Here is a 14,851-nt window from a genome sequence, read left to right as displayed (position 1 = left end):
CAGTCAAGCCTTTAGATTTATACTAAGGGTGAGTTGTGTTGTGATGTATGATTTATAACTCACTCTGATTTCTGACAGACCAAGCAACACACATGTTTATTTGTATGGACACCAGACGGTCTTGTGTTGACAAATTTATCTGAAGATGGAGTCTCTTCTGTCACCCGTTTTCTGTTGTTTTTTTTTTTTTTTTTTTTTTTTCCTGTTCTTAGCTTCAGGAGGGGACATTTTTCATTTCCCCAAGCAGGTGTCTATAAATATTTTGGTGGAACAGTCGGATCTTTTCTGTCTGTCTTCAAGAGATGTGATGATTTCAACAATTACTGCCCTTCATCAGACGGGCATTCTTGTTGCCTCAGCTGCTGTGAGGACGTGTAGGAAAGGTCCCAGGAGTCATCCCTACTTTTTCTCTAAGACCAACTCCATTGACTGACTCAAGGCTAGAAAAGTTTCTGTCACTGTATGAGATACTGAGTGGACTCATAAGAAGGAACACAAGGCCACTGGCAATGTGGGCACTGATGCTGTGTCATAGCACCTCCTGGCATGTGTTGTGATTTAACCCCAGCCAGCAACTAAGCCCCACACAGCCACTCGCTCACTCCACCCCAGTGGGGTGGGGAAGAGAATTAGAAGGGTAAAAGTGAGAAAACTTGTGGCTTGAGATAAAGACAGTTTAATAAGTAAAGCAAAAGCTACGATTTCCAAGCAAAGCAAAATGTTCATTCACCACTCCACATGGTCAGGCAGGCGTTCAGCCATCCCCAGGACAGTTGGGCTCCACCATGCATAACAGTGATTTGGAAAGACAAACGCCGTCAGCCCAAATGTCTCCCCCTTCCTCCTTCTTCCCCAGCTGTATATGCTGAGCATGACGCCATATGGTCTGGGACATCCCTGTGGTCGGTTGGGGTCGGCTGTCCCAGCTGTGTCCCCTCCTGACTCGTTTTGCACCCCCAGCCACTTGCTGGTGGGGTGGGGTAAGAGGCAGAAAAATCCTTGGCTCAGTGCAAGCCCTGCTCAGCAGGAACTGAAACATTCCTGTGTTATCAACACTGTTTCCAACACAAATGCAAAACATAGGGTCATATTAGATACTATGATGAAAACTAACTCTATCCCAGCCAAAACCAGCAGACATGCTATGGAGTCAGGATCCTGAATCAGTCAGCTTCAAGCACTTTTCTGCAGTAGTGTACTTATACCTGTACCGGTGTATCCTGGCTCACCACACTCTTTGGAGTGACACGTTACTGTATCATTTGCCACCAGAGCAGTATCAGGGTACAGAACTTCTTCAACTGAATGATTGTCATGGGGATATTTTGACTGAGTCTCTTGCTGCACATCACAGACCACCAACTATTTACAGTGCTCTAAAGGCATGTGATCATACGTACAGGCAGTACACCTAACTGAAAAATGGTGATGGCAAGTTACCTTTTTTCAACTGCTTATTCCATGTAATAACAATCTGGTCTTTGATTAAGAAATGTCCCAGAAAGAAATAAATGGGTTGTCCAAAGGATCAGTGAAACTTACTGTGCACACAGCTCTCTCCCATGCCCCAAACAAGAAAACTGAAAAATATTATTTTTATTGTCATTACTAACTTCTATATGAATCTTTCTTAATGCAGTTTGTACAATATTTTCTGTAAGAATACAACTTTTCAAGATGATGGTTTCTACTAAAGGTGGCCCTGAGCTTGGACCAGACTATTCCAAGCTCTATGAGGAAAGGAAGTGTGTGGAGATCATGATCTATACCTAAATCCATGGCCACATTTTGCAAATGACCTCTCTCTGAAAAAGACCTGAATGCCTCTGAACTTTGAAATGTTGGTGCTGGGAATCTAGAACTGCCCTCTGCTTTTGTATTTGTGATTTTTGCCTTTTTCTCTTAAGTCCTGACTCTTTGTTAGACTGTCTTTGAAATGTATAAGGGCCTTCCATTTATGTTACTTAGTTTCAACATTGTTAATGACTGCTCATCCTTTTCTAAAAGCTGAGGCCATCATGGAAGCAAAATTGAGCAAAAATTTTGTTCAGAAAGTTAAGTTGTTATGGCAGGTACAGCATGTGCTGTTACCAGTCACAATCACCTCTAGCTCTAGCAAGCAGATCGCAGTTGCAAGACCCAGTTTGCTGTAACTTTGGATAGTTCCATAAATTTAAGTGGTGCTGCTTTGATTTATAGCAACAGCGACCTGGTCCTCATTGCTTTGCATGAGAAGAATAACATATCTCCCACATATACTATATTTTCCTGCATATAACATTTTTGATTACCCTATATTCATTATTACTGACAAGGGGTGGTAATCCAAAATCACAGCTTCTATGGAGGCTGGGGCTATTTTGCCAAGAACAACACCATATACCAGCTTCTACTTCAGGATGAAGTCTGTTAGTATCTAGCAGATTTGTTTTTCATCAAAATAGAGTTAATATATGTGGCCCTTTAAAGGCTACATGGTTTCTGAAAAGGACTCTTTTGGGATCAAATTGCATTCATTGCAGAACTTGATATGGAGATGGTGAAGCTCATTAAAGAGCTTTATGGCATGTAGTCAATGCCACTACTACCACAAGTCTACAAAATTTTTCCAGATTTCAATTCCATGCATATTTTGGTTTCTTCTGAGCAAAACCAAGTGACACTGTAGGAAACTATAGGCTAAGAAAAGAAGGAAATAGGATGTGTTTCTCCGTTTCAGTAAGTCCTGCTAACTTGCAATAATATATTGCGTATCACTGTAAAAATCATTGAAATGCCAGACCAGAACACAAAAGACAGTATTAGGCATAGCCCACCCAGTTTCAAGAAAGGATTTAGATTCCAGTGACCTAACTAGCTGACTGACAACTTCTTTTGACCAATTTCTGCTTTAGGAACTGTCAAGTATTCTCACGTTTTTTCCCTTACAATAGTTTATCACGTTTAATCTGACATTCTTAGTGGTGTACTTAGTCACAGTACATTTTAGTAAATCCTAAAGTTCAGGCACTGGAATTGGAATTTAAGAAGAATTCAATAATCAAATTCAAAACAGTGGTTTCCAAGTCTTCACTTAGTCACTGCTTATGTAGTTTTTCAGCTATCCATGTAATTTCCTGTATCTCCAGGTAACTAAAATTTTGCTCCTGGACATGGACAGAAGTGTTTCAGCTTTGGTTTTCTGAGTGTGTCGGTGTCTATCACAAACATATTGACAGACTAGTAATTCCATACTTAAGCTGCTATAATGAGATGATTTTTGTTTTACCTGCCAGGAAGCCAGTTCAGGCTGTGAACTGAATGTTATAAGAATTACAAAAGCACACTTTTGGTAGCGTCACCTGCATTTTCATGGCCTCCTAAACATTTTGGAAGAAGCTGCCAAATTGAGAATTATTGTCTTGTAATTCTTTTGCAACTTCCAAGGTTTCTTAGAGGCATCATATTAATTCTTTTAGGAGCTCCCAAATCTGGTAGCCCAACAGAGGTGATGCTGCCACATCTCCATGTTCCCAGGTTCAGCCAGTAGCGAGTCTGAACATGTATTCACAATAGAAACACAAACACATATACAAATATACAGATATACATGGGTGGTCACACAGATCAACAGAGACAGAAAACGCAGCACTCATGCAAACACAAAGAGCATCAGTGGCCTCCTCCACTTCCTCTGGGTGCTTAGGATGAAAGCCCATTAGTATAAAATAAATAAATATATACACATATAAGCCAATATGAGTCTCGCACAATTCAACAATATCCTTTCCAGAATGACTCCCTTACCCCTGGACTAAACCCACTCAGTCTAAAAGGAGACCCAGAGTACCTCTCCCACAGACTCACAGAGGGTCACCTCCATTCCATGGGAAGCTGTGACAGCTTCTCTCTTTCTAGGTTATTAGAGTAGGTTATTAGAGTTCCCCCATCTGCCGTTGTGTCTCTCTGCGCCTTCATGTTCATGGAGATGCTCCTGTAATCACATTACCTAACAAATTCCTCTGTGTCTGAGGGTATCTCGAAGATTTTTCTGAAAGACTGCTACAGATAACTGCAATGAAAGTGTGACAGGGATGCTAACAGAGGAAGCAAAATACAATTGCGGCTTAGTTAATTAATTTTAGTTCCATTTGGTGCACAAATTAGAGCAATATTTTCTTATCCTAAAAAGCACTTGTAAAAGAGTAATGCTTTTAAAGCTAAAATCACAATTCTGCTTATTCAGCCTGGAGAGAACTGATGAGTCAAGACAGATGACAATGATAAATCAGGAAATTTGAGAAAATTACAGGAAAACAGAAGAAACAGATTTTTTTTTAAAGTTTGGCTTTTTGCTTTGTATTGTTTTACCACTGTGGTGAAATGTTGATGGAGGGTGGTAGAGGGGTGGGTTGCTGTGGATGGTGTATATTACAGCTGCCATTATTTCAGAGAGGATCTGTAGAACAAGAATGTGATACAAGGAAATGCAATATCACACTTGAAATTGTGCTTTCCTATGCATGTAAATTTGGATTTTATTTCTGAAATTCTGATCAGTGAAATGCAGTCTTATTTTTGCCCTGGGCCTGCAGTTACAGTGTGGGAGTAAGAGATGATGACTTTCATTATGTGGCTGCTACAAGCTGTGAAAACTGAATGCCCAGCCCATGGGTTACAACAGTAGCTCCTACTATCTGAAAGCATAGTTTAGAGCTCAAGTCATTTTGTTTGCTTAAGAATGTCTTTCATGTTGAAGTGATAATGTTGGCACACATTAATGAGAATTAAGAAGGTAGGGAGCACAGTTTATTTTATTTTATTGGCTATGAGGACATGGATGTTGAGGAAAGTTTTTAGAAATAACTTATGCGCATGACTGAGCCAGGACTGTTAGATTCTAATCCCAGTTCTGCCACTGAGTCACTGTGTGGCTGAAGGCATGTCATGGCTACCTTGGGACAGATACTGCCTCAGTGGGCTCAAGCTACTAGAAATCCAGAATCCTAAAACCACACCACTGTAGTAGTCCAGACACAGTCTGCCTGAGTAAGCCTGCTGCTGGGCCCAGGCTAACATGTCCTAGCTCTCAGGTAGGGTTATTAATGTAGATGCAGTTCAGGGCCAGCCTGGCTCAAAGGCCTGGCTTGTGGTGGCCCTTGTCCTGTAGGTCCAGGTGTCTTGTCACTGTGATGCTCTGACTTCCAGTCCTGGGCTCAGTGCAGGCCAGATGAACTCAGGTCTGCCTACACTTAGCAGTGCAGAAAGGCCTTTCATAACTTTATGTTTTGTTATCCCGCTGACAACGCTTTTTGAAACATGTGGATTTAAATATTGAGAGTTATTATACATAGGTGCAGTGCTGACATACGTAATGCATATATAATGGTTAAACTAAACCCTAAGTCTGACCAACTTTGCAGGTTTAAATATAGCTAGAAACCTGGTTCTGAATTTTTGCAGCTAGAAGACATATCTGTTCTTTACACTATTACCATAGCATCTTATATCTGCTTTAAATATGCAAAGAAGTTTTGAAAATGATGATATCAATGGCCATAAATTCATTATTTTGGCTTTCCTGTTGGATGGTCTAGGACATGAAGTTCCTTCTATGCAGGAAGCAGGTAGATGAAATATGCAAATAATCTTGGTATACAGCTCATGTGCTAAGCAAAAGAAAAAGATGCCTTCTGAAATAATTATGTTGAGTTTTATGCTATTATTGATATTACTAAGTATGCCAACAGCAAGAAGGTTCTAACCTGACTTTGAGTCTGATTCTGTTAGGAGCCATACAAACACATGGTAAGAGACAGCCCTTTTGTCAAAGACTTTACAATCTTCAGTCAGAAGTTTTATTAAGACCCACTTCTTCACATGTTTTTTGAGACAGAGAGGCAGCCAACACTGTGACTGCAAATCCAAACACATAATGCTTTATGAATAACTTTATTGAAAGCAGTGGTTCTAAAGGTGCAACATGATGTTGAAAATTTAAACAAAAAAAAAAAAAAAAAAAGAAGAGGAGGAAATTATAAACTACTTATATGTTTTAATCAAGGTCCCAGCCCAAATTTAAGGAGGAATAAAAGGTGAGGGTGAAAGGTTAAAGACATGAAAATCTTTACAGTAATGAGTAAGGTGATAAGAAATGAATGAGGAAGGACATAATAGGGGTAAGGGTGGAAGGAGAAAATTAAGTAAGAGGCAAGGGTAGGCTGACTACATGCTCTACTTTAAGTTGTATATTAATTTTCTGTGGCATTTAACAGGCAGGAAATTTTTGACATTATTCAAATTAGAAAAGAATCTTTTGTTTGTTTAAATATGAAAATACATAATCTCACCAGTATCCCAACCTCAGAGTTGTTAGAGAGAGATGAGAAATACATCCATCAGTAAGGTAGGTATGGAGGTTTCTAACTAATGCAAGGGTTTTCCTTGTTTTGCAGCATAGTGAATGCTAGCCCCGGTCCTGTAAATAGATAAGATAAATGGGACTATTTAGGGAAACAGAAGAGAGGTTTGGGTTTTCGATTTTAGCACAATTGTTCTTTTGAACTCTATTGCCATTTGCCAGTGATCTTCTGGATGAAATACTGATTTTCTGTCCCATGAGGAACATTTTTCCATTGTGATTTCTTTTGAAAATAACATTTTCAGAGAGCATTTAAAATATTTGAACATGCTAAAATATCAGTATACATTTTATTAATATTTTCAATATTTTTCCTCCACAGCTATATGGGAAAGAAGGATTAGTCAAAGAAGAAGAAAGAACGACTGTGAGCATGCACGTGGCACATATGTAAGAATTTACCTGTTGGAGCCAGGCTTTGTGTCAAAAAGGTAGGTTCTCTGACAAACTCTGGAATCACAGAATTCCCACACATGCTTGAGCTCTCCTGTGGCTGAAAGTTATCCAAGAGCAAGACAACCATAACTGTTGTGTATTCAAAAGGCAATTGGACAGACAGGCAGCATGGGTGAGAGCTGAAGAAGTCTAGGTAGTTGGCTAAGGGGTGGGCAGAAGGATAGTCTGGCACTCCTCCTGCTTCTTCCTTACTGATCGTATTTAAATCTACTTTTCCCTTACATGGGACACTCAGATTTTCCTTTCCTACTTTTTAACTTTAAAAGCCGCCTCACCTTTCCTCCAGTGGCCCATTTCCTCAGCCCTAATATTCCTCCAAGGCAGAGCAGTGTAACTCAGAAGAGGCCAGTGGTACTGTTATCTCACAGTAAAGTGGGTAAGAATGAAAGGGGAATCAGGATTATCCAGATTTTCAGGATCAGCCTAATTAGTACACAGCTTCTTCAATATGCCTCCTTCAAAGTACACAGGTCAGACTCTTTGACAAGGAAAATGTATTATTCTTAATTGATAATGGAGTCTTAAATTATTCCTCTATTTATGGCAGCAAAATATTTCCAACTGTCTCCTTAACTTAAATAAATGAATAAAGCAGTATGTATTTAGAAAGTCATTAACTTTAATGTGCTTCACTTCCAGCTGCTGGACTAGCCAACAAAATAACATTTGTAAAACCTGACTTCATACAAAGTTCTTAATTTAGAATGCTATTGTGCAAATCTATCGTGAAGTCTGGGAAAATTAGAAATTAAACACTGATATTCACTACAGGAAAACAAAGAAAATTAATAACTGGATTTTTTTTTCAACTTGCTTGAATATTTAGATAAACATCAGATAAGATATGGGGGAGCAACATGGAAGAGGCTTAGATAACTTTTCAAATACATTAAAATTTAGAATAACAGACTTAATATTCTTCACATTTTGATAGAATTTTACCAACTGTTATTCTCTGGACTTACCCCAGACTGAATGACATCAGAGAAATTCCTTGTATCTCCTCCTGAAGGAATACCTGATCTCCTCTATGTAAGAGCAATGCCAGAGATTCCCTGTTTGCAGATGTCTTATGTCAGATGCTGAGAAACAAAAAGCTGATTTGTCCAGTGCCCGTCCACAAAGACTAAGTATTGGCCTTGTCAAAGAATGTAAGACATTAACTGATGGCTTCTGCAATGCCATGGGAGATGGTTCAGAGAGACTCTGCAGCAAATGTGCATGCAATATAGGGATCCTCTACACACTGTCAGAGTATGTCTGCCGTGCACTTACAGTAGCTCTGATCCATCTGATATTAGACCTATAGCACTGACAGGGGCCACTCTCCAAAATTATATAAACAGAAATGTCAGTCCACATTTTCTTTTCAGATAGACCCATTTTTAATAGCTAGTAAAAGAAACTTTACCAGTAAAGCTATCATAGCTAGAAAAATCTAGGTAGGAAAAGGAACTTTAAATTTCCGAGGAATCTGCACTAAAACAGAGCTAATGCTGCTTCTACAGTTCCCTCTCTGCACTTTGCTCAGCTTAGATGCTATGAAGTCTGCTCAGGGCTCTCTGCTATTGCACTTACTACTGGCATAGTAATCACTATAAGCTGAGTGAAGAAGTTATTTTTGGCTTTACCTTAAGGATCTCAAGTACAAAAATGACTTGTGAAGATTCTGCAACACATTGAAACATGTCAGCAAATCATGTGCTTGAAAACTCAAGCTGGAGTGTGAAGATGAAGCCATGGGTATTTCTTACTATTGCCTGGCATAAATAGCTAATGGCAAGATTAATCACCTTATTATATATATTGGCTTGTTTTTCTAAAATCAAGGACTATATCTACATAAGTTAGATCCTGAATAAACTGTTTTCCAAAAATGAAAGGGTGTCCACTGTGATAAGAGATATAGCACAGTTACTATGTATGAACACTGGAAAATGACATTTCCTTTATTGGAATTCAATCATATAAAATTCTTATGTTTAGCATCCAGGACTGGAAGAGCATTTGTCAAGGAAAAGCATATGGTTTCTCACACAGGACTGCACAGTAGCCTATTATGACCATCAGACCACTGACTAAATGCAGTGAATGTGAAATCTGAAAAGTAGTTATAAGGCTACAGTTGAATAGCCAATTTGGGAATTGAAATTTAGGGTCTAAAGTGTTTTTTACCTGGGCACCAAATTCTCCTGCCACTGGAAATGAATAACTGACATTGACTTTTTAAACATTGCTTGTCTCTAAAGTGGGAAAACAAGGCCTTTGGGTATACAGTGCTTACCGCAAATCATAGACATGCTCTGTTCTTTGTTTTCTCAAGCTTGCCATCTCCTTCTTTAGCCATCCACCCATTCTGATTTTTGTTTTATTAATATTGAACATTCACAGATACAAATTCTTCTGCAAGTGATTAATTTTACAAGTGAAATCCTTACTCCCTGCCCAGCTTTGTAAGAAAACAAGCCTATAAGGATCTCCAGACAGAAGCAGAAGCCATTGAATTTAGCTCATGGTTATAACTAAATATATTTAAACGTATGCATATACAAACACCATTCATGTTACCTTTTTCACTTTGTTTCTTGTTCACTATATTGTCTTCTAAATCAATTAAAGGACAATGGTGGGAAAAATTGTTTCACAAATATGAAATAAGCATAATACTAATCTAGGAACAAGGAAGATGCAAAAATGTATAAATAGATGACAAAAAGGAGAGGAAAGAAGGTGGGTATTTCCAGTGTCCAAATTTATGAGGGAAATATTAGAAAAGCAGAAAAATCTCAAAAAGAATATAAGAATATAAGAACAAAAAGTAGAGTGATGAGTGAGGTATTCCATTACAGACTAGTGAAGATGTCATAGTCTTAACGTATGCTTAACTAAAGATCAAATTATATGCTCTTTTGCAATAGGAATAAAAGACTCTCAGATTCCACATAGACAGATTATATGAGCAAAGTAGCTAAATTAATGAGCTGGGGAAAAGCAGGTTGATTAATCCTTAGCTGTTATGACTGTGGTGAGGATTTGATAAAAAGCCAAGAAAAGCAACCATAATAGGGAGCTCCTATTAAGCTTTCTAGCTGAGAAACAATGTTGAGGTGTAATTTTAATTAGGATTGTGAGTGAAAGACAGCAGAAAGTAGCTTTCACACTTAAGAATTGATGAGTATGAAACATGTTCCATATTAGTGAGGAACAGTATTACATTTATTAAAGTTTATCCATTTTCATTTTGTGGCTGAAATATTTTTTTTTTTTTTTTTTTTGCATACTGTGACTACCTTTTTGAATATTCACTAGACTATTATTTTAAAACTTCTTACTCAAGGAAAGAACAGTCTCTGAAAAGTAACCAAGCAGGAATAACTCTTTTTCTAGTGACCAGAGAAATCTAGTTTATCTGAATTTAACGTTTGAAAGTCTACTCCTAGAAGAGATGCCTTAGTTATATAAATAATCAGGTATAACTTTACTTGTAGCTTAGAAATCAGAAGAACTTTTTAAAAAGTGTAGATTTCTTAGGGAGCAGTATGTGAATGCCAAGTCCTCCATTTACCCCTTGGTCATATTAAATTATTATTTCTGTGAAATATGTGTATAGTGCAGTTTTGTATGCAGTGCATACTGCAATCTTATGCATTAGCCACTAAGATTTAGTTACATTAATTTAACTTCTTTGACCTAAGTAGCCCTGATGTAAATCTTTTCAACAGCTTGCTCTCCTTTAGCTGCTGGGGGATTCTGCAAAACCTTATCACTGCTGTCTTTGTACTCTTACTCTGAGGAAAGCTGCGGCAACATTGACATCAAGTAGCTAGGAAAACATCTGCATGCACATTACATTGACTTCTTTGGGTTCAGATCAGCTAATGAGCTGGCTGCTTCCATGTAAATCAAGTCAACCAAAAACAGTTAATGCTTTCATCAGGTGAGCAGTGCTCTGGAGTCTCTTTGAAGGTGGAGCCACATTCACTGCAGTGGCTGAATGTTGCCCATATAAACACCCCATCTCAAAGATGTTGTTCTGTTTTTCAGACAGGCTTACAGTTGTTGAGAGGAAGCATGCCACTGTGCCAGGTACCAGAAGCTAGACCAATTTACTTTGAATTTGTGGAAGGGGGGAAGAAAGAAAACACCTCAAAAAATCCCATGAGTGATTTTGGAGACATTAACAAAATAGAAAGCATGAAAAGCTGAGATCACATCTGGGATTTATCACCGTGTTTTGATAAACCTTCAGGCTTAGCCAGCACTCTATCCTGCACTAGGGATTCAGTGAAATTACAGCACACGTGTTCTCAACGGACTTTGTCCGATCAACTTTATACTTGAGTGTTTTTGACTGGTTAATTACCTGCATAGACAAGTGAGGAGTTCAGAGAAAGGTGACTTTTTCTTGTTATGAAAGTCAAGCATGAGAAGTATTACCAGCGAGTGTGACCATAAGTAGAAGAATGGGAATTGTTAATTTGTTTTACTCCTAATTTAAAGGTATTTTCTGGATCTTTTTTTAGAGGAATAGATCCAATATACTTAATATCAAATTGATGTGTTGACATATTACCATTAAATGAGAGATCCATAAAAAAAGATGCTTTTAAAATTACTTGGCCTCAGATTAGTTGTCCAGGGCCTTTAACAGTGCATGATCTCTGAGGTGACTAAGCGTGGCAACCCAGCTCAATTTTCTGCTTGGAAAAGCCAGGGAGAGAGACCTAGCTAACAAGATTTAGAGTAATTCTTCTATTACTATACTTTTAAATATTTATGCAGAAATATGACAGCTTTGACTTGGGAGCTGCTAACAGCTGTATCCCTAGAATATTCTGTAGATGAGGGCCCTGTCTGAATGTCTAAACATGCTGAATTCATGGCCATTTTCAATCTAGGCAGAGCAATGGCATTAAAAGTGCTCTCCTACAATGTCTCTAAAGACAGACTGCTGGGCAACATGGAATTCATGCCTCCCTTACTTGTCCATCTTTTCTTTCAGAGTCCGATTCAGGAGAAAGCTGGCTCAGTCAGGGGTTTTGGGGAAGTTTAATTCAGAATGCCTGATGCAGGAATTCTGCACAGATCCTACAGTTGGGCAGATTGGGCAAATCTTGGTCAAAGTAATGAAATGAAAAGCCATTGAGGGCTATACAGAGACACTGTCAAGCTGTGGGAGTGCCTGAATCCCAAATCAGAGAGGACACGATTGGGCACATCAGTCATATCTGTGTGCGTTTGATGGATATTTAACTCAGTCAATGGGAAACAAGGAATAAAATTCTATAGATTTGTTCCTGTATTAGGCTCCTCTTGAACCTAACGTTTATAGCCCAAATCTTTCTTCTTGATTCATAAACTCTACAGTTCTTTGGAAATGCATGATGGACTCTGAGATTTCACAAGTAAGAAATCAGAGATTTAAGAAAGAGACTTTTTAATAAAAGCCTAGTAAATAAAGCATTTACATTCAACATTTCAAACCCTCTCTAGTCCATTAAGCAGGTGAAGCTACTGTCCTTACATAAAAGTACACTACAGAAATTAATTCAATCTCTGAATGGCTGGAGAAGGACCCCATCTCACACTTTTGAGAACACATATCTAAGTACTGGACTGCATTCCCAGTGCTGTTTGTACATTGTAATCTGCAATGGTTTAATGAAAAATAGATAGAGAAGCAGTCTCTCTAGTTTTGTCTGAGATGATCTGGGACATCACCCCATCTTTACTCCAAACAATGTAGGGTGGTTATTGGCCTCTTGAGAGGATACAAATGTAAAAGTCTATCAAAACTAAGCACATATAAATTGAAATTGTTGCTTTGTTGCTCATTTGAATGTGTTTTTTATCTTTCTGTTATTGGATAGTTTCTGCCTCTGTTTATTTAAATGACACTTTAATTCCCTGCTTCCTGTTGGCATTTAAATGCCAGAATTTGTTTTAATCTTCCCTTTCATAATTTAAAGATGTAGCTTCTAAGTCTTTTACTAAAGATATATTGAGTTCTCATATGGTACTTAGTCTTTTGACAATGCTTTTCTTCTTCTGTCATGCATTTTAAAATGTGAAAAGCACAAGTGGAAGCCCATGATCATTTAACTATCTACCATGACCACTTCAGCATATGCTCCAGGTCACAGTCCCTGTCCTGTGAGACTACATTACTTCTTTACTATTGCTGCATGTTTCCATTTGGCTGAGTTATTAAAAGCATGGTTCCTATAAAGGAGGTTGAGAAGAGCGTGCAGATTACTCAGTGTAAGCAGCCTGTCTGCACATTTAAGTTTTTTAGTCTTTATATCTTTCTTTCTTGAACTTCACTAGATATAGTTTTATCTTTTGTTCAGATAATTTGTGAAAGATATTCAACAGTATTTGACAACAATCTATCCCCATTCAAAACCTTCTTAGAAATACCTACACTGGAGGATGAGTACAATCTGAGGACTATCAGTTAACTAGTTTTTAACTGATTTTACATGTGCTTTGTTGATTCTGAATTCCTCTTAGGAGATTTAAATATTATATCAAACTAGGGGTCTCTAACACTGTGCAGTTGTAGATTCTGTCTCATGTACAGTTATAGTAACTGGCATTAACAGTGCTATTATATTTTACACTTTTTACCTATATAGCTCATATTACATATTAAAATGCACTTTTAAGAGTATCACCTGTATTAAGCATACTTTCTCTTCCAGGATGTTAGTTCACAAGCAACTTTTTCCTAAAATTGGGATTTCTACTTGCTTAGAAAAGAATTACTGAGGGAAAAGAAGTAGCTAACATGGTAATACAGCTAGTTAAATTGCAATTTTAGTGACAAGTGTATGATGTCCTCTGTATTTACCTACAATCTTGTTAGTAATGCACATTCTGTTATGTGCTATTTTGCTTTAGTAAGTAAAAAAAGCATTTATGAATAAATCAGAAAGGTACTAGTCAACCATGTATTTGGAAAGAAATGAAAAATGGTGTATGTAAACATAAGCTCTTTGTAACTCCAGATACAGTAATATCAGCCACCTTGCGTGTGTCTGGCAAGCCAAGGCTAAGTGACAGAATACAATGAAATGTTAAATTAGCCTGTAAGGGATCCTAAGGACAGAGGATACATTTTATTTAAAGAAAGTAACATTGTACCTCATGCCAAACTGAGGTAATTTCCTTCCCCTTTCTATACTTCCTAGGTTTCCAGATTTATAATTTTTTATGGCATTTGCCAGAGCTCACCTGAAGAAAGCATTACTCAAATAAAGTCTAAAGGAAATATTTTTGTTCAGAATCCAGACCCATAAAGAATAACTACTGTATGTTAAAGAAAAAAAACTGTGTAATTTTACTGCTAATTATGCACATAAGCCGAATAAATAGAGCACTGTTGCTGTGTTAATAGAAAATTCACACATTGCTGCTTACAGCAATGCACTGGGGTTGCTTTCTCTATCACTAACCTAATTAAGGGATTTCTTACCATGTAAAGTTTGTCCTTTCTTGGAAACCAAAGTAGATTGTGTGAAATAGAATATACACATGATCCCACTGACTGGGAGTATTATTATTTTCAGTGTCTACTTCGGTCAGTTATTCAAGAACTCAGCTATTTCTTGTTAGGAATAAAGGAGCTTTAGTTTAATTGAATTTATTTAAAATGTATCACTCAGTGATTCCAGAAGGATTGTGTTAGCAACACTGATATTAATAAATTATTTCAAGGTCAAGAGGCCCAAAATTTAACCAGCAGGAGCTGGACCCACAAGGACATGTATGAATGTAAATTTAGCAGTAAGGTACCTTTTTTAGTCACAAAACTATCATGTAGCTGCTGCTTAAAACTGTAGGAGCATAAATTCCCCCTGACACTTACATATTCACCAGTGAAGCTTTTCCAGCATCTACATCTGCTGCAGCACCCCCAAAGTCTTGACAGCATGGGCATACATGCTAGTTGGGCAAGTCAGGGGCTTCAGTCCCTTTGCAGAGTGCGACAGG

At 37.9% G+C, this 14,851-nt stretch overlaps 1 long non-coding RNA gene across 1 annotated transcript in view; it reads left to right on the top strand.

Annotated features, from left to right (window-relative positions):
- Nucleotides 1–14,851, top strand: part of LOC116959585 — a 124,470-nt gene that overhangs the window by 101,044 nt on the left and 8,575 nt on the right. Inside the window, exon 2 of the long non-coding RNA XR_004405961.2 lies at nt 6,723–6,831. This is a non-coding gene — a long non-coding RNA (uncharacterized LOC116959585). The remainder of the gene's footprint in view (nt 1–6,722; nt 6,832–14,851) is intronic.

The sequence above is a fragment of the Tyto alba genome, unplaced genomic scaffold, assembly GCF_018691265.1.
Source record: "Tyto alba isolate M040663 unplaced genomic scaffold, T.alba_DEE_v4.0 Super-Scaffold_18, whole genome shotgun sequence".
NCBI classification, from domain to species: domain Eukaryota; kingdom Metazoa; phylum Chordata; class Aves; order Strigiformes; family Tytonidae; genus Tyto; species Tyto alba.
Note: the sequence above shows the minus strand (reverse complement) of the source record. Positions and strands in the feature narration are given on the sequence as shown.